We start from the raw sequence: 27,682 nt of genomic DNA, 5'->3' as shown, positions 1-27,682 counted from the left end.
TGTGTGGGAGGGGAAATTGCCGTCCAGTGCGCATGCGCATCCCTGACAGCACGTCTTGAACATTTTGAGTAGTTATTTAGTAAGTTAGTTATGGGAGCTATATGTTCGAAAATGTCAGCAACAATTAAAATGTTCAAAAACTCAACAATTTGGTTAAATTCAAGTAAACATACTAATATTTTTAAGTAAGGAATACTATTACATTTTACAGTGCACTGAAGGCTGAATTTCTTGGGGGACGTTTTTACCCAATGCTGAATGCCATTTTTTCAAGGCCATTACAATAAATAACATATAAAAACTTCAATAACAGAGTGTTTATTTAAATCTCACATGGTTTTAGAATTGTAAAACTTAACTAAATGTATCAACTGTATCAAATGCTTTTAAATGAAAACAACGACGAAAGAAAGATACAAACAAAATAATAATAATTTTTGGAACGATCATTTTGGTTCGGCCACACACGAACCACGCATTGTTCTTTTATTCTTGCTGAAATGCTCATTGTTACACATGCGTCTGATGGACACTCGACTAAAATATATTTTTAAGTAAAGTGCAAATAAATACACCTTTAAAAGATAAACAGAATTTTCACTTCAAGTATAGTTATCTAAAAAAAGTAAAATTATTTAAAAGTGTGTAATTAAAAGTTGTATTGTGAAAATTGGTAAAAGCATGATGCTAATATAATTTAAATATATTTAAAGATAGTACAATTTTGGTTAGTATATTTGCAATATACAATATGCAATATAAAAATTATATATTTAAAATACAATAAAGTATACTTTTTTCACTAGGGTATTGGGCAGGGAGTTAGGTTGGGCAACACGACTTATTTTCTTTTCGATCCAATACCAATAATTTCAAGTCCAATATCGTCGATACCGGTACCAATACGATACTTCTATTAAATGTAGTTTTTTGCGATTTCTTAAAAAAAATGGGTAATTTAAAATATTATGTTTAGTAATAATTCAAGTCACTATTATTATTGTTTATATATATATATATATATATATATATATATATATATATATATATATATATATATATATATATATATATTCGAGCCTAAATATACAATTATTACAGTAACGTTTAACCATACTAACCATACATGAACCTTACTGTAGTTAAACCATGGTTTCGTGGATTATTTTTTAAATCACATCACAAAAACAATGGAGAATTAAATTTTCAGAGCCCCCATTCACTCCATGGAGGAAGACAACTTTGTGCCAAAAGAAATAGTTATGAACGAGTAACTTTTGCCACACAATGAGATGGATCCAGTGAGTTTTCATGCATTTACACTTATCCCCCACACGAGGGTGCAGGATGAAAGCTTTTAAAGTTTGAACACCTTTTTTTTTTCACATGATCTTTAAGATTTTTCTGAAGTCTTCTGCTTAAATTCCTGAATTTGTTTAACAAAACTATTATTTTATGTAATTTAAAAAATATATATTTTAATGAATTAATAACAAAATAAATAAAAAGCAGCCAACAATTGCCCATCATATATGGGAACTCCAAGACAGCTACATCATGAAGTTGGTTGATTGAATATAAAGAGTGTTATCAAAGGAAATTGGGGCTACTTTAAAGAACAAATTAAGAGATAAATTCAGAAAATTAAGAATGGAAATTTTTCTAGGAATAGGTAGTGTTGGTAAAGTTATTTAATAGCATTCTCCATTTTGTGGACAGTGTCTCCCTATTGTGAGCCTGAGATCTTAAATGTTACTGTATGCTGATCTTTGCATTTTCAAGCACTGGTACATGAGAGATACACTCTTGAAGCCCCTATCATGCATAAATTACTGAATATATTGGTGCACTACATGTGTAATTGTGCTATCACATGCATGGTTTAAAAATTAATGCCAGAAGCTCTTAACTCCTTTCATTTCTGCTCTTTATAGAAACTGTGATCAAATGTAATACATGCGTCTTGGCTATCATACAATCATAATATTTTAAGTCAATGATCAAGGTGACAACTCTTGTCGTTATAGAAAAATCTTTGATCGATCCGTGAACCATCAAAATGTAATCTCATTTGCATTGCAGCAATCCACTTAGTACCTCTAAAAACGATTTACGTTATAGTCTTCAAAATCTAGAAGTTTGCAATTGAGCATTTGTGAAGGGCATCAGACATGTAAAAATGTCATAACATGTGCAGCTATTAATAATTTTTATTAAAGATTAGCTAAAATTACACCATTCAATCCTGCAGTTAACTAAGTTATGCCATGTGCATGAATGGCAATCAGTTGGTGCTGAACTAAGCTTGCAGCTGGTTGTTTTGGATGTTAGCAGTTGACATGGTCAGAAATAAATTTAGCTTTGACAGCGAAAACGTGATAGGCAAAGGTGGGTGTCAGGTTCGCAGGTCTTTTGATTTTATGGGTCACTGCACCCAGTGGTCATAATTCATTACCTTAAATAACCAATAAATAAAAGCCCTGGACATCTTAAGGGCTGTGTTGAATAAAAACCTATACAACCTTTCCCTTCAAAAATATAACATCTAAAACTTGTAGAAAAGTGTTAACATTTACATAGCATTAACATGGTAATAAGCTGTTCATGTTGAAGGACTGTCTGTGCTAAGGACAAAATCCTCTTGACAGTATTTAGTATAGTGAGTGATAAGTAGCTTTATAGCTGTTGGCTGGTTTGTGGCTATAAATTAATTTTTATAGGAAGCACTGAATAGCTGATCTCTAAGTATTTTCAGAATCATAACAATTCCAAATGATGGATAAATATAGTAGGTGTGAAAATGTAAAATGTGTTTATTAAAGTTTAAGAGTTCATGAAGCTAAGTTGACAGACTAGACACTTCTCCAAAATAATTTTGGCATGCTAGGTCACAGGTGTGCCTGAGATTTCAGCTGGAGAATCACTGAGAGTGCTTTCATGGTTCTTTACTGTAGATTCTGTATACACACACAAGGGAATTTAAATGTTAGAACTTTTTTCAAGTGCATTTTAATGAAGTCTTAGTGTACTAGTAAAAACATCGTCTAGGTTAGGTATGTAACCTCCGTTCTCCGATGGAGGGAACGAGACGTTGTGTCAGAGAAGCGACACTAGGTGTCTCTCTCTTGAGCGCCGATATTCACCTCTGAACTATGAAAAAAGGCCTATGAGAGTTGGCAGCCAGTATTTGCATGTCCCGCCCCCGGACATACGGCTATTTAAGCGGCGCAAATACGGGAGTTCATTCAGGATTTTTCTGAGGAGCCGGAAACTGTATCAGGCTGCACGTACCCTTCCCCAATGCCCCATTTAAGCCATCAGACTCCTTATTGTTACCCTGGAGGGGGGAACAAGGTGATGGCCACCAACCTGGGAATGGGCCAGCCTGGCTGGGCCTCTTTTCTCTCTATGTTTCTCGCATAGCGCAACTACGGCCGGGGCCCTTACACGCATTGAGGGAAGGGGGTCTTAGCCCTTCTTTTAGGGTGGAGAAGACCCTGCGGAGGCCACACCTACCCGGCAGGGGAGGCAAAGTTTTAGTGGCAAATACATCAGATGGCCTAACTTAGGACCTATGTGGAAAAGTTGGTGCGGTGGTAGACCCAACCCCGTAGGGGGGGATAGCGAACAGCACGGCAACCAAGGCAGCTGTAACTGCCTAAGTGAGACACGGGGGTCCGCTCGTGAGGGGACAGTACCGTGGCATTACACACAGGGGGAGTCCGAACAGGAGGCCTTACCTGTGGAGCACCTACACCAGTACAGGGAAGCTTGAGGTACCCGCAGTGACTTGGGTCGGCGAGTTCCTCCGTTGAACTGCGGACCCACAAGGGCTAGGGAGGAGTCAACTAGCGGCCCAAAGATGGGATCTCCTGGGAACGGAGGCGCACTGTTTTCCCTTGGTTAGAGGGTTCACCCGGTCAGATCGTCAGCGTGCTACCGAGTTCTACAGGCTCAGACCTGAGAAAACACGGGACGATACTGACTCAACCCGGAGATTATAGAATCTTGCAAAAGTGTTAGGTTTTTGCCCAGCCCGCTGCTCTACAGATGTCTGCTAGGGCGGTGCCCCTAGCCAGTGCCCACGAGGACGCAACCCTCCTGGTGGAGTGAGCTCAGACCCGCAAGTGGGGGGCACGGCCTGGGTGTGATAAGCCAAGGAAATGGCGTCGACAACCCAGTGGGCGAGTCTCTGCTTGGAGACAGCGTTCCCTTTCCGCTGTCCCCCGAAGCAGATGAAGAGCTGCTCAGAGCGTCTAGTGCGGTCCAGATAGATACGTAAAGCACGTACTGGACACAGCAGTGAAAGGGCTGGGTCTGCCTCCTCCCGGGGCAGTGCTTGCAGGTTCACTACCTGATCCCTGAAGGGTGTGGTAGTGAAAGGGCCGGGAGGGAGTCAGCCTCCGGGCACCTTTTAGGAACCTGACAATTAAGTCGTGCTTACCAAGAGACTTGCCGTCTACCATGTCGTGGTGAGCCGTGATCACGTCGACATACACCTTGAGGGTGGAGGGGGACAGCCTCCTCTCCAGCCTCTCCTGTAGAAACACGAGCACTGACCTAACCGCGCACTTCTGTGGGTCTTCGGCTCGGGAAGAACACCAGTCTGTGAACAGACGCCACTTTGGGGCGTAAAGATGCCTGGTCGAAGGGGCTCTGGCTTGGTTGATAGTATCTATGACGGCCGGTGGTAGGCCAGCTAGATCTTCCGCATCCCATCCAGGGGCCAGACGTGGAGGTTCCAGAGGTCTGGGTGCGGATGCGAGTGCCAGAGCGTGCCCCGTCCCTGAGAAAGAAGATCCTTCCTCAGGGGGATTCGCCAGGGAGGGGCTGTCGTGAGGAGCGTGAGATCCGAGAACCACGTCCGGTTGGCCAGTAGGGGGCCACCAGAGTGACTTGCTCCTCGTCCTCCCTGACCTTGCATAGCACCTGTGCAAGAAGGCTCACTGGGGGAAAAGCATACTTGCGCAGCCCCGTGGGCCAACTGTGCGCCAGAGCATCTGTCCCGAGGGGAGCCTCTGTGAGGGCATACCAGAGCGGGCAGTGGGAGGTTTCCTGGGAGGCAAACAGGTCTACCTGGGCCTTGCCGAACCTGTCCCAAATCCGCTGAACCGACTGGGGGTGGAGCCTCCACTCTCCGCCGGGCAAGCTCTGCCTTGACAGCACGTCCGCTACTGCATTGAGCTTGCCGGGGATGTGAGTGGCTCGCAGTGACTTGAGTCACTGCTGGCTCCAAAGGAGGAGACGACGGGCGAGCCGTGACATGTGGAGGGAGCGTACTCCGCCTTGGCGGTTTATGTAGGCTACCACCGTGGTGCTGTCTGTCCTGACTAGGACGTGCTTGCCCCGAATTAACGGAAGAAACCTCTTCAGGGCTCTAGGCAGTTGATGTGCCAGCACAGCGGGCCTCGGTTCCACCAGCCTGCGGCTGCGCGCCCATTGCACACAGCGCCCCAACCCAGTTTGGAGGCGTCGGTCGTAACCAGAACACGTCGGGACACCTGCTGCAAGGGTACTCCTGCCCTTAGAAAGCAGAGGTCTGTCCAGGGTTTGAAGGCTTGGCGGCAGGTAGTGGTAACTTTCACCTTGTGCATGCCGCAGCGCCATGCTCGTCTCGGAACTTGAGTCTGGAGCCAGTGCTGAAGTGGTCTCATATGTATCAACCCCAGTGGCGTGGCCGCCGCGGAGGATGCCATATGCCCCAGGAACTGTTGGAAACGTTTTAGAGGGACCACGGCGCCTGGCTTGAAGGAAGCGAGGCATTTCAGCACTGACTGAGCACGCTCGTTGGAGAGACGTGCTGTCATTGAGACTGAGTCTAACTCCAAACCGAGAAAAGAGATGCTCTGGACCGGGGTGAGCTTGCTCTTTTCCCAGTCGACCTGAAACCCCAAACGGCCGAGGTGCTTGAGCACCTGGTCTCTGTGTGCGCATAGTAATTCCCGCGAGGAGGCCAGAATGAGCCAGTCGTCGAGGTAATTGAGTATGCGTATGCCAGCTCCTCGGAGCGGGGCAAGAGCTGCCTCTGCGACTTTCGTGAAGACGCGAGGGGACAGAGACAGGCCGAAGGGGAGGACTTTGTACTGATATGCCTGGCTGTCGAACGCGAACCGCAGAAAAGGTCGATGTCGAGGGAGAATCGAGACGTGGAAGTACGCGTCCTTCAGGTCTATCGCTGCAAACCAATCTAGATGCCGGATGCCAGATAGAATTTGTTTCTGGGTGAGCATTTTGAACGGGAGTTTGGACAAGGTCCTATTGAAAACTCACAGGTCCAAGATCGGTCGTACGCCGCCGCCTTTCTTGGGTACAACGAAGTAAGGGCTGTAGAAACCCTTCTTCGTTTCGGTTGGAGGGACAGGCTCTATCGCATCCTTGATTAAAAGGGAGGCGATTTCTTCGAGCAGGGACTGAGCGTGTTTGTCGTGCACTGCGGAAAAAAAACGCCCACGAAGGGGGGGCGAGACCTGGCAAACTGAATTGCGTAACCGAGTCGAATTGTCCGGTGCAGCCATCGCGACGGGTTGGGCAGTGAAAGCCACGCCTCTAAGCTCCGTGCTAGGGGCACCAAGGGGATGAGTATTTTGGACATACCCGGCGGGGCTTCGCAGCGGTGCGGAGCAGGTCATTTATCATTTATCTCTGCCTGCATCACCTTTGTCAATTGATGGACAACACTCTTGAAATGGAATACGTCTTGGGCTACTTAACTGTAACCCCTGTTCCCAGATAAAAGTGGAACGAGATGCTGCACTGATTTAGTGCTTTGGGAACGTCTCTAGGAGTGACCAGCTGTGAAATTTCATTTTGTATGAAATTGACAAAAATGTATAGCCTCCGCCAGTGACATCATGAGGATGCACCGGTAAAGGGGCTATAAATAGATGCACCACAGGTGCATTGTCAGGTATTTTGTCTGAAGAGCAGTCCTGGGGCATCCTCAATGCGGCAATGAAGCGCAGCATCTTGTTCTGCTTTTATCTGGGAACAGGGGTTACAGTTAAGTAACCCAAGACGTTCCCTATCATTTACATTTATGCATTTGGCAGACGCTTTTATCCAAAGCGACTTACAGTGCAATTATTACAGGGATAATCCCCCCGGAACAACCTGGAGTTAAGTGTCTTGCTCAAGGACACAATGGTGGTGGCCGTGGGGTTAGAACCTGTGACCTTCTGATTTACAGCCCTGTGCTTTAGCCACTACGCCACCACCACTATCAAAAAGCTACACTTTGATGCTGTGCTGATTTAGCGCTTTGGGAAAGAGAATACCCATGCCGCCGCACTGTGGATGTCCGGACCCCTTACGGTTGTGTAATTGTGCTCACAAGAGTGCAAGAGCTCTCAGACATGAGCTTGTGATGTAGACTCAAGGACATAAGAGCCTGGAGTAGCATGAACATCCAAACTAATCTTATGAGTGTACTGTACAGTATGCGGAGAGGACCAACCTGCCGGATTACAAACATGTTGCAGAGGGACACCTCTGGCCAAAGCTTTAGAGGAGCCTACCCCTCTGGTTGAGTGAGCCCTGATACCTACTGGCGATGCTTGACCACGCACCTCGTAGGCCAGGGCAATAGCATCCCTCACCCAATGTGACATAGTTTGCTTGGTGGCGGCCGCCCCTAGCCCTAGCACTTAGAATGTTTTCGATAACTTCAGGTGAAAACCCAGTGTCCCTCAGTTGGTACCCTTCAGGGGCTAAACATTTCATCCAGTGTGTTCCATTCACACACACACTCACACTCATACACCAGTGGCGGCCGAGCTGCCATGCAAGGATCTTCAGCATGTGAAATCGTGTGGGCCGGGAATCGAACCGCCAACCCTGTGATTAGCGGCTGACCCTGACCTGAAGAACCAACTGTCTAGCCTTGAGGGCTGCAGGGAGGATGGAAGGTTCCAGTCCATTCATCATTCAGCACAGCGGGTCCGAGGGAGTAATCAGACTGTCCATGAGGCGAGCCGCTGTCACCTGGAGCCTGGACGGATGTCAACGAGCGTGCTGGGGGGGCGGGTGGTTCGTGGAGATCTACTCAGCGAAACCGAGCCTGCTGCCGTCCCCAAATCGCCTCCATCGCCAGTCGGGTCATCCACAATCCCGTGGGAAGAATGGAGTGATGAGGGGGGTGGCTGGAGTGGCTTCCCTTTTTAGGAAGGAAAGCCACGACCACAACGTTGCCATTTTTAAGTTCTCACAGTGAGAACAAGAACCATCCAAAAACGCCGCCTTAGTGTGATCGCGGCCAAGACACTGATCATCAGGAGTGGAGAGATTTCAACCGCATCCAGGAACTACTTTAAAAAGACGCGTTCTGAAAAGGTCATTCAATGCCTGCTGTGTGTGCTCTTTTAGAGAAAAGAAACTCTTTTTGCAAATTGGTTGTGTAGTTGTGCACTTCTTATGGTCTTTGCAAGGAAACCTTTCAAAGAAAAGCCTGCTTTAGCTTGGTGTGGAAGTTCAGAAGGTCATGCTGAGGAGCCTCTCTGACCAATTACCTTTTTTTTTTGCTTTGAATTATGTCCATCAGTGTTCATTTGACCATTTTATTGTCAAAAGACAGGCCTTCAATTGGATTGGTGCCTGATCCTATAATTTTTGACATTGAGGAATTCTAGGATTAAAAAGTTTGTGTTTTTCTAGATTCAAATCATATTGCTGCAATTCTTCTATATCGATAATCCTACACTGTTAAAATAAAAGTCTCTGTTAAAAAAGAATATAAAGACAACAAATGTGACTACAAATGTGTATGCATCTGTTAAATGACTAAATGTAAGTGTGACACGTGAACTTCAAGAAGTAATTTTAAAGATTAAAGTGATCTATTTAACCAATTAAATGATGACTGAACACATCTGTGAAGTGGTAAGTTTGTATATTACCCACTCATAAAATGGGTTGACACAAAATACAGTAGCATTATCTTATCAATTAGACTGCTCATATTTAAGTTCAAATAAAAATGGCATTGCGTTCACACCAAAAAAAAAACATGTCATATCAGTTTATGACTGTGGATGCTTGGGAAACCTACACATCAATCAGATGAATAGATTCTGCTTAGGGTGCTTGACATACCCCCGGCATATTTGAATAAGTCTCACAATGAACACAATTCCTGCGAGTCCAGAAAAAGTCTTGTCTTTATTTTTACATGCAAAGCTTCTGATATTTTAAACTGATAATGTGATTATCTCTTATCATGTCTCTTTAGTAATCTGCCACCATTAGTATGGAAGCAGAGATGGCTATTTTGCCAAGGCTGACACTTACCACTGTTAGCCTGAGAAGGAGAGAATTGAGGCTCAGAGCAAGCCCTTTGATGCTAAGACTGCCTGCTATGTGATTGATCCCAAGGAGTTGTATGTCAGAGGAACAATCAAGAGCAAGGATGGTGGCAATGTCACCGTTATTGTGCTTAACACCAAGGAGGTGAATTTATACATTTCATGAAAACTGAAAGCTCATCTGGTAAAAATAAATTACATAGTATAGGTAAATCTAATATTTGCTGGATGACATTTACATTTTACATTTACATTTATGAATTTGGCAGATGCTTTTATCCAAAGCGAATTACAGTGCACTTATTACAGGGACAATCCCCCTGGAGAAACCTGGAGTTAAGTGCCTTGCTCAAGGACACAATTGTGGTTGATGTCAACCCAAGTATGACAAGATTGAGGACATGGCCATGATGAACCCTCAACCCTCTGTGCTGTATAACCTCAAAGGGCATTATGCAGCATGGATGACCTTTGTGAGTTAAGAAGATACGTAAATCAGCATTCAAGTTCATTTTGACTGTGATGCTGTAATATGACAACTTCTTTGCTCATTTCAGACCTAGTCTGGACTGTTCTGTGCTACTGTGAACCCCTACAAGTGGCTCCCAGTGTGTGATGCAGAAGTGGTGTCTGCCTACAGAGCCAAAAAGCATATGGAGGGCCCACCCTACATCTTCTTTGTCTTTGACAATGCAAGTTCATGCTTACTGGTAAGATTTAGATTTAGACAAGCTGATTCTTATTTTGTGAAATTTTAGTTTTTATAAAAAAATTATTACAAATTATTGCCTTTGAATTTACAGACAGAGAGAACCAGTCTGTCCTGATTATATATGTATCTACTGTTATGAGATGTTGAGAACAGTTTTATTTTTTCTCATGGAACTTGCACATGTCTAATCATCTTCTATCTTATAATCTGTGGAGAATCTAGTGCTGGAAAGACCGCAAACACCAAACGTGTCATCCAGTGCTTTGCCACAGTTGCAGTGGTGGGTGGTGACAAGAAGAAAGAGCAAGCTTCCATCAAAATGCAGGTACGAGATACAAAACTATATTATATTTATGTTAAAAATGCCAAATATGGTGCAACTGATGTTTAAATATGAGACATGAAATAAGTTAAACCCTTCACACAACACAGGGGTCTCTTGAGGACCAGATCATTGCTGTCAACCCCAAATTGTATCTAATTTGAACGTGAGTTGACTCATAATCAGTGTTTTCTTTCTCTCCAGTTCAACAGCATGGAGCAGCTTTGCATCAACTTCTTCAAAGAGAAAATGCAAAAGTTCTTCAACCACAACAAGTTTGTGCTGGAACAAGAGGAGTAGATTAAGGAGGGCATTGTTTGGGAGTTCATTGACTTCGGCATGGATTTGGCTGCATGAATTGAGCTCATTGAGAAGGTTTTACTGGCTTACTTCTACATTTTTATAATTTTCCATTCACAAAATCTGAAACTTTTAGTAATACTCTTCATTCATATACAAAAAGCCCATGGTATCTTCTCCTTGAAGAGGAGTGCATGTTCCCCAAGGCTACATACACTTCTTCAAGAACAAGCTGTATGATCAGCAACTTGGCAAGTGGGCAGCTTTCCAGAAACCAAAGCCTGCCATAGGCAAAGCTGAGGCCCACTTCTCTATGGTTCACTATGCTGGAACTATGGATTACAACATCGCTGGCTGGTTGGACAAGGACAAGGATCCACTGAATGAGTCTGTTGTGCAGCTGTACCAGAAGTCTTCTGTCAAAGTTCTGGCTTCTCTCTACCCGCCTGTTGTTGAGGGTAATTATTAATGACAAATATTTTAAATACATAATGATTGAAATAGCTATGTGGCTCATTATTTTATTGTTTGTGCAGAATCTGGCAAGAAGACAGGCAAAAAGAGAGGGCGGCTCCATGCAGACGGTGTCCTCCCAGTTCAGGGTATGTATAGACATTGAACTTGAGAAGACAACAATATTGCTGTGTTTGAAAATAAAATGAGAGAACTATTTCAATTCAACAGTAGAACTTGGGAAAGCTTATGACCAACTTGAGAAGCACTCACCCTCACTTTGTGCATTGTCTGATTCCCAATGAGTCCAAGACTCCAGGTAAATATGAAGTAATTAATTAATTATAGTGCTTACAGATATTATGACATCAGCACAATATATGATAATGGTCATATGAAATGTTCATGTATTGGACTCAAGGTGTAAATTGTTCTTTAAAGGTCTCATGGAGAACCACCTAGTTCTCCACCAGCTGAGGTGTAACGGTGCACTGGAAGATATCAGAATTTGCAGAATCCTCTATGGTGACTTCAAACAGAGGTAAATGATCTGAGAATCTATGCGAGTATTGACGCTGACTACCATGGAGTCGTGAGTTCGAATCCAGGGTGTACTGAGTGACTCCAGCCAGGTCTCCTAAGCAACCAAATTGGCCTGGATAAATGACAAATGATCAGATTAGAAATCTGAATAGAAATTCCCCACCCATTAACTAGGCTTGTTGAATCTGCTCAGATTTTATGTGAGAGGAATTTTAACTCAAGAAGGGAATTATGATTAATTCAGTGAATATTGAAATAATTAAGGTATACGTCTGATCATGAGTTGATATGATGCATCTGTTAACTCTTTAGAGCAATACTTTTCGCATAGCTATTGAAAATAATATTACAAATATGCTGAAATATTAATTAATAATTATTAATTGATAATTATTTATCAAAATATACCACAAGACTTTGTTGCTAATCTACAACATGTAGAAAAACATAAAACAGGTTGGTGAGTGAGCTGTAACAGAAGGTGAATGGAAGTGATCTGTAACAGAGAAGAGTTTATAGTCTATCGACCATGCCTGAACAATCGATACTTCATTTAGTGTACCTCGATTTGCAATTGGGTCACCTGAATTATTTAAATAAATCACCAGCACTGTCTAGCAAAAGTCTGGAGGTGTACTTGCATCTCATTGTTTGGTTCTTTGGCTGGGTCCGTTGATAGTTCTGGTTGTTCTCTGTCAATGTTTTTGGACCTTTGTTAAGATCATGGATGCCGGGTAGTTCGGTGCTGGAATGATCAGAAAGGACTTTGAAGCGAAGCCTTCCACAAGGGAGACTCGTGACTCCCCTTCATGTGTGTGATTCGTAGAGCAAAGAAGAGAGAAAAACGCCTTGGAAATTTGTGTTCTGAGCTTTCCTGAACTCTACATTGTGCTGAACCTGGGCAGAGGGGCACCAAAGCAAAGCCAGCCAAAGAAGGTCTAAGAGAAGAGCAAGAGCTAAGAGAGAAGAGTTCCTCCTATGCAGGGAGGTTTGGTTGAGTTGAGGTTGGCCACACCCCAAAGGTGTCTTGAGCCTATAAGAAGTGTCTTCTATTGGGTCACATGGTTATATCTGTCCTCCCCTCAAGATAATTAATTTATAGCCTTTGTTCTATGATTTGTCAGTTTTCCTGCTCAAAAAGTGAACATATGACGATAAGATGAAATCGGTGCAAGAGACATGAAATTTGTTAACATCAACATTCTGTATGTAAACAGACAAACATTTACATATGAAACATGACATACGTTCATGAATATTCAACGTGCTAGATAAAAAACATGAAAATACCTGATTAAAAATTCATAATGGTTCATTCATTGGTTTTACAACATGGATAATACATTACACATTATGAGAAACATAATTTTCAGGGTTATAATTTTCATAGGAAACATTTGTCCATACTTTTAGTATAATCGTACACATGGCTGTGTATTTAGATTGAAGTGAAATGAGAAAAGTCCAAATTCCATGTCAAATTTTCATCATTTCAGCTTCTTGTGAGCCGAAAACATGCTTCATGATTAGTATAATAATTTTAAGTGTAGAGAGTTGGTTATATTGAAGAAAAAAGGATTTCCATGGGATTCATAGAAGAGCAGTCCTCAGCAAATGACCAGCCATGTGCTGACCATTAACGTTTCATTCATTTCTGATATACAACATGGACGAGGAGGGGTTTTGGTGCATCCACAGAACTCTCTTTGTTCTCAAGACGGTTAAAGTTAGGCAGCTGTGAATTTTGTCTCATTTGCACAGGGTTGCTTCAGAGTTCAGCACCGTCTTTCGCTGAGTCTTCAAATGTATTGCCCTGAGGAATTTCAGTGAGACTGTGGCCTCTGTGTCTTAATTTTAAAACCTGGAAGGAAAATATCAGTGTAAATCCTGGAATAACATTGTTCTGCATAGAAAATGCTCATACTTCTGCCCATAATATACGTTCATATTCTGCATTAAAACAATTAAAATATTCAATAACCATGCTGTATGTTTTCAGCTACAATTTAAACAAACTCTGCATTATTGTGCATGAATTCAGGTGTTCTTCAAAGCTAGTCTTCTGGATACTCTTGAAGAGATGCGTGATGAGAAACTGGCTGCTCTGGTAACAGTGACTCTGCTGTGGTTACCTGATGAGGAGGGACTTTGTGATGAAGTTGGAGATGAGGTTAGTTATATCATTAATAAGGATGCCTACAATAATAACTGTGACAAGAGTATGTAATGATATTTATGACATTTACTGTCAAAATAATTCACAGTGAGTCCAATTACACCATCCAATACAACATCCGCTAATTCTGAATGAATGTCAAACACTGGCAATGGATGAAGGTTTACTACAAGATTATGCTTGTAATCAAGAAGGAACTGTCAAACATGAATGAGGAATATGCAAAATGCAAAGAAAATCTTGTCAAGACTTAAGCCAAAAAGAAAGTGCTTGAGGAGAAGATGGTAGCACTGCTGCAAGAGAAGAATGATATGCAGGTTCAAGTAGCCTCTGTAAGTATGAATTAATGTCACTCAAGTTTGGCTGTGTAAAAAATCATCAATATTTTCTCCAATTACAAAGCAATCTTTTTTCCGGTCAGAATATGAGAATCTCTCAGATGCTGAGGAGAGGTAAGAGGGTCTAATCAAGAGCAAAATCCAGCTTGAAGCTAAACTCAAAGAAATGACTGAGGATGAGGAGGAAATCAATACTGAACTCACAGCCAAGAAGAGGAAACTGGAGGATGAGTGCTCTGAGCTGAAGAAAGACATTGGTGACCTGGAGTTCACCTTGGCTAAAGTGGAAAAGGAGAAACATGCCACTGAAAATGAGGTTTGTGACAGAATTGATTTAATGCTTTCTTTCATATGCTTCTACATTTTTGTTAAAGAACATTAATTAGAACAAAAGGAAGACATTTAGTATCCAACATAACACAGAACCTGACTGAAGAAATGGCAGCACAGGATGAGAGCATTACCAAGCTTATGAAGGAGAATAAAGCCCTCCAGCAGACTCTGGATGATCTCCAGGCAGAGGAGGACAAAGTCAACACTCAAATCCAAGACAAAGCTTGAGCATGTGAGTAAGTTGATGATGTGAGTTGTTGTACAGAGTTATGATTAAGTTATACATTTAATATTTCAGTTTCAATATTTTACAAACCACCACTAGAAGATAAGTGTATTGCTAATGAAACCATCATATAATAATGATACTAATAATAGTTAACATAAGTTTTTCAAATCAAACATTTTTTGAACAGCTTGAGGGTTCCTTGAACAAGAGAAGAAGCTACGCATGAAATTTGAGAGAACCAAGAGAAAGGAAACCTGAAATTGGCTCCTTCATGGACCTGGAGAATGACAAGCAGCAATCAGATGAGAAACTGTAGAAGTGAGAATTCTTTCTAACTTATCACAATAATATTTAAAATTTTGGTTTATTTCAAATGATTCATATATTTTTTCCCTTTTACACACAGGAAAGGCTTTGCAACAAGCCAGCTGCTCAGCAAGATTGAAGATGAACCATACCTGGGAGCTCAACTCGAGAGGAAGATCAAGGAGCTTCGGTTAATTAATGGGATTCTTTTGTAACATTGTTAAAAATAAAAAAATCAAGATTAGTAAAATTTTCACTAATTGCCCCTGTAGGCACACATTGAGGAACTGGTAACTTATTGGTAAAATTCTCTCTCTGAAATGAGAGCTTTTTTATTTGGAAAATATCTAATTTCTCTTCTTTTTGGCTGGTTCAGAAACCTGTAGGGCCCCATACACTATTGTTGTTTAGGGCCCCCAAAACCCTAGGTCCAGCTCTGCAGAGAAGGATGAGGAGATGGAGCAGATCAAGAGGCACAGCCAGAGTCACTGAGTCCATGCAGAGCACTCTGGACTCTGAGGTCAGGAACAGGAATGATGCCCTGAGAATCAAGAAGAAGATGGAGGGAGATCTTAATGTGATGGAGATTCAGCTGAGCCATTCCAATTGCCAGGCTGCTGAGGCCCAGAAACAGATGAGGAATGTTCAGGGACAACTCAAGGTATCAAGGTCTCTAATTATCTCTTATACACAGTCTAATGTTTAATTATGTGGGGTAACAATCAAAAACTAGATAGGTACATTTCCTGAAGAAAATGTGAGTGGTGCTTGCCGTGGCAAAACTCGTCAAATAGCCTGCTTGAAAAGAACAGAAATTGTGGTCATCAATAAATCAACCCAGAAGTCTGTATAATGTTCTGGTGCAGAAATATGTGATTTGTTAGTAGGTTGCTAGGGTAACCCCATGTGGTTGCTAGGCAGTTACCATAGTGATACTAATCAAGTGTCCTTGCCATCCTGATTGAAATAAGTCAAACCGAAGTCTGTATGTTTTTGTGATGCAGAGATATGTGATTTGTTACTCGGTTGCTAGGGTAAGCCCATCTGGTTGCTAGGCAGTTACCATAGTGATACTAATGAAGTCTCCTTTCCATCCTGATTGAAATAAGTCAACCCGAAGTCTCTACGCTTTTCTGATGCAGAGATATGTGATTTGTTACTCGGCTGCTAGGGTAACCCCATCTGGTTGCTAGGCAGTTACCATAGTGATACTAATCAAGTGTCCTTGCCATCCTGATTGAAATAAATCAACCCAGAAGTCTCTCTGATTTTCTGGTGCAGAGATATAGTTACTGCTAAACGGTTGCTAGGGTACTCTGTTTAGTTGCTAGGAGTGGCTTGGCAGCTGCCAATCATGAATCTCCAAAGGCTGCTTGTCAGTATGAATGATATAAACCAACTCCCATGCCTCTGTGACATTCAGAATGGAAGATATCCCTCTATGGATTTTGGTTGTTAAGGTGCTCGACAATGGTTGCTAGGAGGGGCTAGGAAGTGTTGATTTGATGCATGATTGGCTGTTTGCTGTCCCGAGTAAAACGAGACCACCCTTGTGTTTCTATGACACTTCTATCCGGAGATATCCCTTTGATCTGTTTCAATAGAAGTCTATGGGACTTGTTGCTAAGGTGCTCTTAATGGTTGCTAGGGCGTGGCTTGATAGCTTCACAATGATCCTGAGAGACTGATTGGTCGCCTGAGTAAAATGAGCCCACCCCTCGCCTCTATGACACTGTGATCCAGAGCTATGTTCAATACAAATCCCTATGCCTTTTCATTTCAGGGGCCGCCCTACACCATTATAAGTCAATTGGGGCATTTTTAGGCAGCTCCTGCCCCCAGGGGTGCAGCTTTTACCCCATATTGAGGTATGCTCTTACAGAGCCTGCCAGCCTCTTCAAATGTGGCAAATCACACGCTTTACCTAAATCCTCGCTTGGAGCTGTGGACGGCCAAAGTTTGTCTCAATGTTAAGTCTATGTGATTTTTCGCTGCTTTTTTGCCCCTGGGGCAAGTACCGCACTCGATCGCTTATAAAAGTCATAGCACACGTGTCCTCAATAGGTCGCTCGATTTGACACCTCATTCGTGGGTCTACGCCAAACGGTAGCGGACGAAGTTAGGTGCCAAGTTTTGTTAAGAGATATAAAAATAAGAAAATAAAAATAAAAACTAGATAGGTACATTTCCTGAAGAAAATGTGAGTGGTGCTTGCCGTGGCAAAACTCGCTGAAACAGCATGTTGTAACTGGAAAAGAACAAAAATTATGGTCATAAATAAATCAACCCAGAAGTCTGTACGATTTTCTGGTGCAGAAATATGTGATTTGTTACTCGGTTGCTAGGGTAAGCCCGCAGTGGTTGCTATGCAGTTACCAAGGTAATACAATACATGGCTCCTTTCCATCCTGAGTGAAATAAGTCAACCCGAAGTCTGTAGTGTGTTCTGGTGCAGAGATATGTGATATGTTGCTCGGTTGCTAGGGTAACTCCATCTGGTTGCTAGGCAGTTACCATAGTGATACTAATCAAGTCTCCTGGCCATCCTGATTAAAATAAATCAACCCGAAGTCTCTATGTTTTTGTGATGCAGAGATATGTGATTTTTTACTCGGTTGCTAGGGTAACCCCATCTGGTTGCTAGGCAGATACCATAGTGATACTAATCAAGTGTCCTTGCCATCCTTATTGAAATAAGTCAACCCGAAGTCTCTACGCTTTTCTGATGCAGAGATATGTGATTTGTTACACGGTTGCTAGGGTAAGCCCATCTGGTTGCTAGGCAGTTACCATAGTGATACTAATGAAGTCTCCTTGCCATCCTGATTGAAATAAGTCAACCCGAAGTCTCTATGTTTTTGTGATGCAGAGATATGTGATTTTTTACTGGCTGCTAGGGTAACCCCATCTGGTTGCTAGGCAGATACCATAGTGATACTAATCAAGTGTCCTTGCCATCCTTATTGAAATAAGTCAACCCGAAGTCTCTACGCTTTTCTGATGCAGAGATATGTGATTTGTTACTCGGTTGCTAGGGTAAGCCCATCTGGTTGCTAGGCAGTTACCATAGTGATACTAATGAAGTCTCCTTGCCATCCTGATTGAAGTAAGTCAACCCGAAGTCTCTATGTTTTTGTGATGCAGAGATATGTGATTTGTTACTCGGTTGCTAGGGTAAGCCCATCTGGTTGCTAGGCAGTTACCATAGTGATACTAATGAAGTGTCCTTGCCATCCTGATTGAAATAAGTCAACCCGAAGTCTCTACGCTTTTCTGATGCAGAGATATGTGATTTGTTACTCGGTTGCTAGGGTAACCCCATCTGGTTGCTAGGCAGTTAACATAGTGATACTTATCAAGTCTCCTTGCCATCCTGATTGAAATAAATCAACCCAGAAGTCTCTCTGATTTTCTGGTGCAGAGATATAGTTACTGCTAAACGGTTGCTAGGGTACTCTGTGTAGTTGCTAGGAGTGGCTTGGCAGCTGCCAATCATGAATCTCCAAAGGCTGCTTGTCAGTATGAATGATATAAACCAACTCCCATGCCTCTGTGACATTCAGAATGGAAGATATCCCTCTATGGATTTTGGTTGTTAAGGTGCTCGACAATGGTTGCTAGGAGGGGCTAGGAAGTGTTGAAGTGATGCATGATTGGCTGTTTGCTGTCCCGAAGTCAAACGAGACCACCCTTGTGTTTCTATGACACTTCTATCCGGAGATATCCCTTTGATCTTTTTCAATAGAAGTCTATGGGACTTGTTGCTAAGGTGCTCTTAATGGTTGCTAGGGCGTGGCTTGATAGCTTCACAATGATCCAGAGAGACTGATTGGTTGTCTGAGTAAAATGAGCCCACCCCTCGCCTCTATGACACTGTGATCCAGAGCTATGTTCAATACAAATCCCTATGCCTTTTCATTTCATGGGCCGCCCTACACCATTATAAGTCAATTGGGGCATTTTTGGGCAGCTCCTGCCCCCAGGGGTGCAACTTTTACCCCATATTGAGGTATGCTCTACAGAGCCTGCCAGCCTCTTCAAATGTGGCAAATCACACGCTTCAACGAAATCCTCGCTTGGAGCTGTGGACGCGCCAAAGTTTGTCTCAATGTTAAGTCTATGGGATTTTTCGCCGCTTTTTTGCCCCTGGGGCAAATACCGCACTCGATCGCTTATAAAAGTCATAGCACACGTGTCCTCAATAGGCCGCTCGATTTGATACCTCATTCGTGGGTCTACGCCAAACGGTGCGGGACGAAGTTAGGTGCCAAGTTTTGTTAAGAGATATAATAAAAATAAAAATAAAAAGTATAATAAGTATGTGAGATTACAATAGTGATGCTTTGCAAGCACCACTAATAATAAGTATGTGAGATTACAATAGTGATGCTTTGCAAGCACCACTAATAAAGCACTTATGTGGATTATATTATTTAAAAAGCCTTTACAAAAATAAGGCTCTAACATGAAAAACAATATCTGATGTGTTGTGGCTTAAAACAACTGCTCAGGTATAGATTGCAGCAAAGACACAGACAACTTCAACAAACATGTATTATATAGCGTGTGGCCAAATTCTATCATGTTTACCACATATCAAGCATTTCTAGGCTACTGAAAAATTAAACCAAGTCATATTAGAAATGGGTCCTGCTACATACTGTAGCAAATGTAAATCAGAGAAACTATATAAATGGACAGAACATACAAAAAAATTGTGCATGGGAACTCATTTATATGCAATAAATATACAGGATGCCCAACTGCACATTGATGATGCCATGAGAGGGCAGAAAGACATGAAGGAGCATGTGGCCCTGTTGGATCATAGAATCACTCTGATGCAGGCTGAGATTGAGGAGCTGGGAGCTGCTCTGGAGCAGACAGAGTGAGGCAGCAAAGTGGCTGAACAAGAGCTGGTGGATGCCAGTGATTATGTTCTCCTGCATTCTCAGGTAATTGTTACACAAGATTTCTTTTAAGACACAATGGCAATCAAATGCAGATGTAAGAGTTTTATTTCACAAATTTCTCTATTTCAGAACAAAAGTCTTCTGAATACAAAGCAGAGGCTTGAGGGTGACCTTGATGATATCATCCAGGAAGCAAGAAATGCTGAGGAGAAGGCTAAGAAGGCCATCAATGATGTTAGTTTTTAAGTTATACAAATTACAACCATTTAAACTACAATCAAAGTTCACCTCTTTAAGTGTAGCAAAGACTCTCACTGATTGTTTTTATTTGTTTATTAGGCTGCATTGATGGCAGAAAAGCTTAAAAAGAAGCAGTACACCAGTGCTCACCTGGAGAGGATGAACAAGAACCTGGAAGTCACAGTGAAGTACCTACAGCACCGTCTGGATGAGGCTGAGAATCTGGCCATGAAGGTAGTAAAGAAACAACTCCAGAAACTTGAGTCCAGGGTGAGATTTTATTTATTTCCATGTTTATAGTCTTGATGTGGGTAATGTGAAAAACAGTATATTTTATGAAATGCTGTATTTTGTTTGGATAAAATGAGAAACCATATGTTTCGTGTAGGTCCATGAACTTGAGACTGAAGTTGAGGCAGAACAGAGACATGGAACTGATGATATTAATGGTGCCGGCAAATATGAAAGGAGAGTGAAGGAACTCACATACAGCACCAGGTATAACCATACCCTGCATAAGTTCTTTCTTAGGAAATATTTTGCATAATAGTGTTCATAATGGAAACCACGGTTTCACCAGGTAAATCCCTGCAGACTACCCATTCCACAGCACACTCATCTGCCCCTGTCCGGTCCCGAGATGAGACCAGCTTGCCTTACGGCCAGTCTGATTCATTCTTGTCATTCGCATACTCAACTACCTCAATGACTGTATAGACTGTATAGAGTTGCTGGCTGTATTTCTTGCCCTGTGCAGATTCCTGTCACTGATCCACTGCAAGCATGTGTTGATCCACTCAAACAACATGATTTGGGGTCAGTTCGGCAGAGCACAGGTAGATCTGTTTCCCTCCCTAGAATCCACCGACTGCCCGATCTGGTACTCTCTGACAGAAGCCTCCCTCTGCACAGACACGCTGGCACACAGCTGGCCCAGGGGCTGCGCAAGTTTGCATTTCCCCCAGTGAGCCTACTTGCACTGATTCTGTGCATGGTCAGGTAGGATGAGGAACAAGTCACTCTCGTGACAGCTCCTCGTGATAGCACCTCCCTGACGGATTCCCCTGAGGAAGGACCTTCTTTCCCAGAGACGGGGCACTCTCTGGCATCCATGCCCAGGCCTTTGGAACCTCCACTTCTGGCCCTTGGATGGGATGAGGAATATCTAAGGGGTCTACCACCAGCTGTTGTAGACATGATCACTCAAGCCAGAGCTCCTTCTACCAGGCAGCTTTATGCCCTAAAGTTGCCAAATTGGTATTCTTCCCGATCTGAAGACCCACAGAGGTGCGCAGTCAGGTCAGTGCTCTCATTCCTGAAGGAGAGGCTGGAGGGGCAACTGTCCCCCTCCACCTTGAAGGTTTATGTAGCTGCCATAGCCATTCACCACGACACAGTGGACGGTAAGTCGTTAGGGAACCACAATCTGATCATCAGGTTCCTTAGAGGCGCCTGGAAGCTGAACCCTCCTAGGCCATGCCTCTTTCCCTCATGGGATCTCTCCGTGGTCCTCTTGGGCTGCTAGAGTCAGTCGAACTAATGGCCCTCTCCATGAAGAGGGCCCTTCTGATTGCGCTCACTTCCATCAAGAGTTTTGGGGGATCTGCAAGCGTTCTTTGTCAGCGACAATTGCCTGGAGTTCGGTCCAGCAGATTCTCACGTCATCCTGAGACCCCGACCAGGCTACGTGCCCAAGGTTCCTACGACCCCATTCAGGGATCAGGTAGTGAACCTGGAAGCGATGTCCCAGGAGGAGGCAGACCCAGCCTTAGCGTTGCCGTGTCCGGTGCATGCTTTGCACCAAACTGGATCATACGTAGAGTTTTAGACACTCTGAGCAGCTCTTTGTCTGCTTTGGTGGACAGCAGAAAGGGAATGCTCTCTCCTAACAGAGGCTTGCCAACTGGATCGTGGATGCCATTGCGTTGGCCTACCAGACCCAGGCTGTGCCCGCCCCCTTGCGGGTTCGAGCACACTCTACGATTAGTGTGGCATCCTTGTGGGCACTGGCCAATGGTACCTGTCTAGCAGACATCTGCAGAGTGGCGGGCTAGGCAACACCCAATACTTTCACAAGATTTTACAATCTCCGGGTTGAGCCAGTCTCATAGCGCCTTTCCCCTGTCCTGAGGTGAAGATGTGCTCTCTACTCCCCCCGTCTCTACTCCCCCCGTCAAGTCCACAAGTCACGGACCCTGGATGTTCTTCCTCCCTAGCCCTCTGGCTCCGAATTCAGCAGAGGAGTTTGCAGCCAGACCCACCACAGTTTCTGACTTACCTGTACTGTTCTGTACTGCTCCAAAGGTTCTGATTATTCCGATAATATCCTGTGATGTATTTTCCACAGTACGGTCCCCCTGTCGGCGGACCATGGGCAGAATTCCCTCTGCCCCCCGGTCGCTGTGTTTGTAGATCTCCTCCCTGTCGAGGCAGGACCTACCACCGTGCCACCTCCATATGTGACTGGTAAGCCCATGTGTCATATTTTACATTTATTCATTTGGCAGACGCTTTTATCCAAAGCGACTTACAAAAGAGGAAAACATAAGCGAATCATCTTAAGGAGACAGTGGTACAAAAGTGCCATATTACAAAGTTTCACTAGCATCAGAATAGTATTCAAAACATATGCAAGTGAAAATTATTATATATTATTTTGTTGTTGTTAGTGACTAGTTAAGTGCTCTTGGAAAATGTGTTTTGAGTAGTTTTTTAAAGACAGAGAGTGAGTCTGCTTCACGGATGGAGTTGGGGAGGTCATTCCACCAACGTGGTATGATGAAGCTGAAAGTCAGAGAGAGTGTTTTGGTGCCTCTTTGTGTTGGTACAACAAGGCAACGTTCCTTAGCCGAACGTAGGCTTCTAGTGGGCATGTAGCTCTGCAGAAATGATTTTAGGTATGTTGGAGCAGACTGTTCTGTATGCCAGCATCAGAGATTTGATACGTGCATCAACTGTAGCCAGTGGAGAGAGACAAGAAGTGGTGTAACATGTGCTCTCTTTGGTTCATTAAAGATCAGACATGCTGCTGCATTCCGGATCATTTGCAGAGGTCTAATTGCACATGCAGGGAGGCCTACAATAAGAGCGTTACAGTAGTCCAGTCTAGTTATGACAAATGACTGAACAAGCAGTTGTGTGGCATGTTCAGATAAGAAGGGTCTTATCTTCCTGATGTTGCAGAGTGTAAATCTACATGATCTTGCTGTCACAATTTTGCCACATGTTAACCTCCCCTGCTGGGCAGGATGTGTTCTCCACAGGGTCTTTTACCCCTGAAAGAATAGGATAGGAAAAGAAGCCTTCCCTGATGTGTGTTATAGCGTTAGATGGCCCTAGCCGCATCTAACACACTATGGAGAGAAAACATAGAGAGAGAAATGGCTGGTGTGGCCTGCTTCCATGCTAGTTGCATTGCTTCCCCCCTCAGGGACGTGGGGAACTACATAATGTCTTTTAGGCCGTTGGGAAAGGTTATGTGCAGTCTGATGCACTTGCTATTTTTGCACGCAGCGGCTTGTTTGCACCTGCATCAGCAGTCCACGTAACATGGTTCAGTATATTGCCGTTTTTAGATAGGGTCCCCTAGTGTCACTACATCGACACAAAGTTGAGTGAGTGACAGAAAGGGAACATCTCGGTTACTGACGTAACATCCATGGGTCCTTACATTTAAATATCATGTTCAAAATTTGATTCTCTCATAAACTGGACCAGACAGAATGTAAAACAGACACAGGAATGCAAAGTTTTCACATTTAAGGTTTGCTTCTCATACTTTATAGTTATAGTTATAAAATAGAATGTTTTTCTTATTAGTCAGTTTCACCGTTTTTATCTCTTTCCCATTTCTTTGATATTTTATCAATCAGTTTTCTTGCCACAACACTGTACTAGCCACTGAAATGGCCGGGACCTTACTCCTTGCTCCTCAGCTCAAAACCTGTCTGAACAGACACACGCTTCCCTCCTTTTATACCCGTATGTCCGGGGAAGGGGCATGCAAATTCTGTTCGGCAATTCTCATTGGCATTTTCTCAAGATAAGAGGTAACCGAGGCTCTCAAGAGAGACCCCGAGTGTCACTACATCGACAAAATGTCTTGTTCCCTCCATCAGGGAACAGAGGTTACGACAGTAACAGAGACATCATTATTCAACAGTGAAAATTGTAATATTAACTTTTTTGCTGCTTGAATAAGTACAAAATTGAGGTTAGAGAAATAAATACTTGTCAGTGGTCACAATGATGTGTATGTGGGTATGCATGTGTATGGATGTGTGTATGTGTATGTATTTATATGCATATGTATGTGTGTATGTGTGTATATATATATATATATATATATATATATATATATATATATATATATATATATATATGTATATGTGTATAGATGTATAGAACAATATGATAATAATAATATAAAAATTGTAAATTGAATGACTGTAAGAATTAAGGGGGTAGGAGTATATAAGTTTTACTTCTTCCTACTCCTTTTCGCACATGTAATAGAAGTATGTCAACAGGAAAGAAGTACATATATTTTTTTTGCTGCTCATTTGTTTTGTTTTGTTCTCTTATGTTTTTAAACATTGTTTTATATTTTTATATACTTTCTTTTCCATGTTCGAAATAAAGATTTCAAATCAAATCAACTCTCTTAAGTTTACTTACTCCCTTTCCTTACTCTCAGGATAAGGAACGTCTAGGTTACAGATTTAACCTCTGTTCCCTGATGGAGGGAACGAGACGTTGTCTCGGAGAAACGACACTAGGGGTCTCTTTTGAGCAAAGAATATGCCTCTGATCTATGAAAAAAGGCCAATGAGAAGTTGGCAGACAGTATTTGCATACCCCGCCCCCAGACATACGGGTATAAAGGCGAGGAAATACGTTGAGTTCATTCAGGATTTTTCTGAACAGGCCGAGCCTGGCTGGGCCTCTTTTCTCTCTATGTTTCTCCCCATAGAGCAATAAACGGCCGGGGCCCTTACACGCATCGAGGGAAGGGGGTCTTACCCAGTTTCCTATTCTTTCAGGGGGAAAAGACCCTACGGTGACCACACCTACCCTGAATGGGAGGTAAGAGTGCTGAATACATCACAGATGTATTTTAGAAGGCATGTGGAAATGGCGCAGTGGTAGATCCAGCATCACTAGGAGGGGGAGTTGCTACAACACGGCAACCGGAGGGCAGCTGGGACTGCCTAAGGGAGACGCGGGTCCACTCGCAAGGGGACCGTACCACAGAAAATACATACAGGGTAGATTAAAAGCATGTCGGTCATCTGCGCATCTGCCTCAGCCTAGACTTGCTGGCCCAAAGGCGGCAGCCCAGGGAAGTCGTCAGCATCAGATGCCACGCTCTCCTGTCATGTATTTACCTATAATTCCCATTTTTGCCCACTAGATGTCCCTAATTCTCTTTTTTGCTCTGTTTTCCCTTCATTTTTAACATCATTGTTTTCACCTGTGTCTTGTTTGGTACTATGTATTTAAGTTACCTCATTTCCCTTGTTTGTCACTTGGTTTTCGAATGTGCTAGCCACCAGTCCCTTGTGTTGCTCTCTCAGCCTGCCCTGTAACTAGGAGGAGTGAATTCTAAGTTTTTTCCCTTGCTGGACTTCTACGTTTTTTTCCCTTGCTGGACTTACTGAGCTTTGTTTTGGATATCTCCTCTTCAAGTTTTCTTCATTGGATTGAGAAGATTTGTATTCTGTTTTTTCCCCTTGTGCCAAGTTCACTCTTTTGGGACATTACTTTTTATTATTAAAATTTTTGTCTTCTTTCTGGGCCCAACCTACTGCTCTGTGGCTCAGTGGATAGTCAGTGCCACTCCCTCACCAGAGACCTGGATTCGAGACCGGCTCATGACAGGAAAACCAAGTCAACATGGATCCAGAGACAACCAGCACTTCCGAGTACTCCAACCGGCTTGAAGCTAGTGTGCAGACGTGAGAAACAGATTGTGGATCAAGAGGAACTGCTGGCCAAACATTCAGAGCTGTTGACTGAGATTCTCCCTGCTCTGAAGCAAGTTTTTGAGAGGCTGGCAGTGCCAGCTCCTTCTGCCCCTGTTCCTCCTCCGTCAGTCAATGTCCAGCAGCCAATGTCTGCCACTGAGCCAAAATTACCTCCACCCCAACGATTCTCAGGTAACCCGAGTGCATGTAGAGGCTTCTTGACACAGTGTTCCTTAACTTTTGATCTTCAACCCTCCAGTTTTCCCACTGATAGCTCCAAGATTGCTTATGTGATCACTCTGCTCTCTGGTACTGCCCTGGACTGGGCCACTGCTGTATGGGAGGCACAGAGCCCCTGTTGTGCTAGTTTCCAGACTTTCACAGATGAGTTTCGGCGGACTTTTCATCACCCCCTCACCAGTCGGGAGTCCTCCAGACATCTTCTCTCCCTGCGCCAGGGACAACGTAGTGTGGCGGAGTACGCCATCCAGTTCCGTACCATAGCTGCAGAGAGTGGCTGGAACAAGGAGGCTCTGATGGCCAGCTTTTCGTCTGGGCTCTCAGATGATATCTTGGATGAGCTCGCTACACGAGAACCAGCCGTGAATCTTGAGACCCTCATCGAGCTCTCCATTCGCCTGGATAATCATCTTCGAGAGAGGGCACTCAACTGCAGGTCAGCTAGACCCATCTATCTAACCCCTATCCTTGACTCTCCCTCTGACCAAGAACCTCCTGAGCCTATGCAGGTAGGCCAAGCCCGGATCACCCCAAGAGAACGAGATCGATGCATGCGGGAGCACTGCTGCTTGTACTGCGGCGGAACCGACCACTTCCGAGTGACTTGTCCTGTTCTACAGGGAAACGCTCCACAACGTGCAGGTCAGGGAGGACTGTAACAGGAGCTGCCCTCACCTCCCTATCTTTTAACTCTGGTCTTTTTCTACCCGTTACCCTCAAGTGGAACTCTCACAATCACCCCCTACAGGCTTTTGTGGACTCAGGAGCAGCTGGAAATTTCATGGATACCGCCTGGGCCAGCAAACATGGAATCCCATCTGGACTCCTACCTGTGCCCATTGCAGTTACAGCCTTGGATGGAAGACCCCTAGGCGTGGAAGGCGTCACCCGGGCCACAAGATCCTCTTTCTCTCTCAGTCCATCATCACTAAGAGAAGCTGACTTTTCATCTCATCCAGTCCCCGGAATTTCCACTCGTTCTTGGTCACCCCTGGCTTCAACTGCATAATCCACAGTTTGATTGGACAACCGGATCCCTTTTTCAATGGGGCCCAACTTGTCAAACCACCTGTTTACACTCTGACTCTCTTGTCTCACCTCCCGAGTTCCCAGAGTCCATTGACCTCTCCCGAGTCCCCAGTGTGTACCATCAACTTAAGCTGGTAAGCACAGAGCCACAACACTGCCACCCCACCGCCCATATGACTGCGCTGTTAACTTGTTCCCTGGTACCTGTCCCCCCAGAGGACGGATTTTCTCCCTGTCGGCTCCTGAGCGTGCAGCTATGGATGAGTACATCAAGGAGGGCCTTGCT

The 27,682-nt window shown here is 43.6% G+C and overlaps 1 pseudogene; it reads left to right on the top strand.

Annotated features, from left to right (window-relative positions):
* Positions 1-6,851: 6,851 nt before the first annotated feature.
* Positions 6,852-27,309, top strand: LOC127624739 (myosin heavy chain, skeletal muscle, adult-like; annotated as a pseudogene).
* The last annotated feature ends 373 nt before the right edge of the window (positions 27,310-27,682 follow it).

The sequence above is a fragment of the Xyrauchen texanus genome, chromosome 3, assembly GCF_025860055.1.
Source record: "Xyrauchen texanus isolate HMW12.3.18 chromosome 3, RBS_HiC_50CHRs, whole genome shotgun sequence".
Classification (NCBI taxonomy): domain Eukaryota; kingdom Metazoa; phylum Chordata; class Actinopteri; order Cypriniformes; family Catostomidae; genus Xyrauchen; species Xyrauchen texanus.
This window is presented reverse-complemented; position numbering and strand designations above follow the sequence as displayed.